The sequence below is a fragment of the Sesamum indicum genome, linkage group LG14 (assembly GCF_000512975.1).
Source record: "Sesamum indicum cultivar Zhongzhi No. 13 linkage group LG14, S_indicum_v1.0, whole genome shotgun sequence".
NCBI classification, from domain to species: Eukaryota; Viridiplantae; Streptophyta; class Magnoliopsida; order Lamiales; family Pedaliaceae; genus Sesamum; species Sesamum indicum.
This window is the reverse complement of record NC_026158.1, coordinates 2,531,708-2,532,967: the sequence shown is the minus strand read 5'-3', so window position 1 is coordinate 2,532,967 and position 1,260 is coordinate 2,531,708.

Sequence of the window (1,260 nt, the reverse complement as noted above, 5' to 3'; positions counted from 1 at the left end):
CACCAAACCAAAAAAGAAGAAAGAGAAAAAAATAATGGAAAAAAAATGATAATTTTAATGTTATTAATTATAACATGAATTTTTGTTTTATCACAATAATAAATTATTGACAATAATAGTGATTATTATTTTGTAAAATAAAATAATACGAATCAGTAACAAAAAGAGGTGCATAAAGTTGTCACTGTGAGAGGCTACTACCTTCTATTTTATTGTCTCACGAGTTGTGGCATATTTAAAGTACTAGGGGCACTAGTTTGAAACAATTCTTTAGTTGATGCGTTGGGCCTAACATAGAGTACTACAACTCACTTGGAGTCCTTGGGATTGAGAAAAGTGAGGCTAAATTCTTGGGATCTCATAGAGATGAGAATGATAATCGGGAGACTGACAACAAGTTTTGTGTGAAGCTGGGAACAAACAAAACGTTTTTCAAGGTTAGATGAGGAGATAACTTGATGTCACCACACATTGTTGCTTGAACTTAGCTATTGTTTGGTAAGTGAATGGTAATATAAGGGTTTAAAGATTGTGATTCGAGGCTCCTGTGTCTACAATCCAAGAACCTAAATAAGCATCTCCAGAATTATGTTGTGAGACTGTACCTGCCCATTTCATCAATCTGTGCGTAATGGACTTTTACAGGTTCTTGAGGTACTTGTCCTTGAACAATTTTTAATGCCTCCATCAAGTCTGCCGCGAAATTAGTCTCTAGTACCTCTGGTTTATCCATAGTTTTGACTTCATTAGCAGTATAACCTTTGGCTCCAGTGCCACTCTTCTTTCTCTGTTCAACAAGATCCTTATACCAGTCGGCTACGCCATGAACCTTGAAGTAAGTATCCTTGCTATGCCCTGATTTATCACACATCTCACAAAACAAATTTCTCTTGTCAATTGCACCTTTCTTTCCCATTAAAACCCCTTGGATTCCCTCTTTGTTCCTGTGCTAAGCCAAAGAAGGCAGAACTATTGATGAGTGTCGAAGTCACCAAAAATAATTCCTACTACACTTGTGAAAGTGGGAGTAGGGTCGATCCACAGAGATTGGCTTTAAGTTGATTTCTTTGAGAAAAATAGAAAATAATGGGGGGAGATTGATGATAAAAAGAAGCGATTGAAAACTAAATAAATAATTAAAAATACCTGGTGGAGATATATGAGGGAGATTTTCCGGTTAAGGCTAGGATTATGCTTGATTCTCGTGAGTTGATCATTGATGCAAGAATAACACATGTATGGACAAATAAACCAGTTATG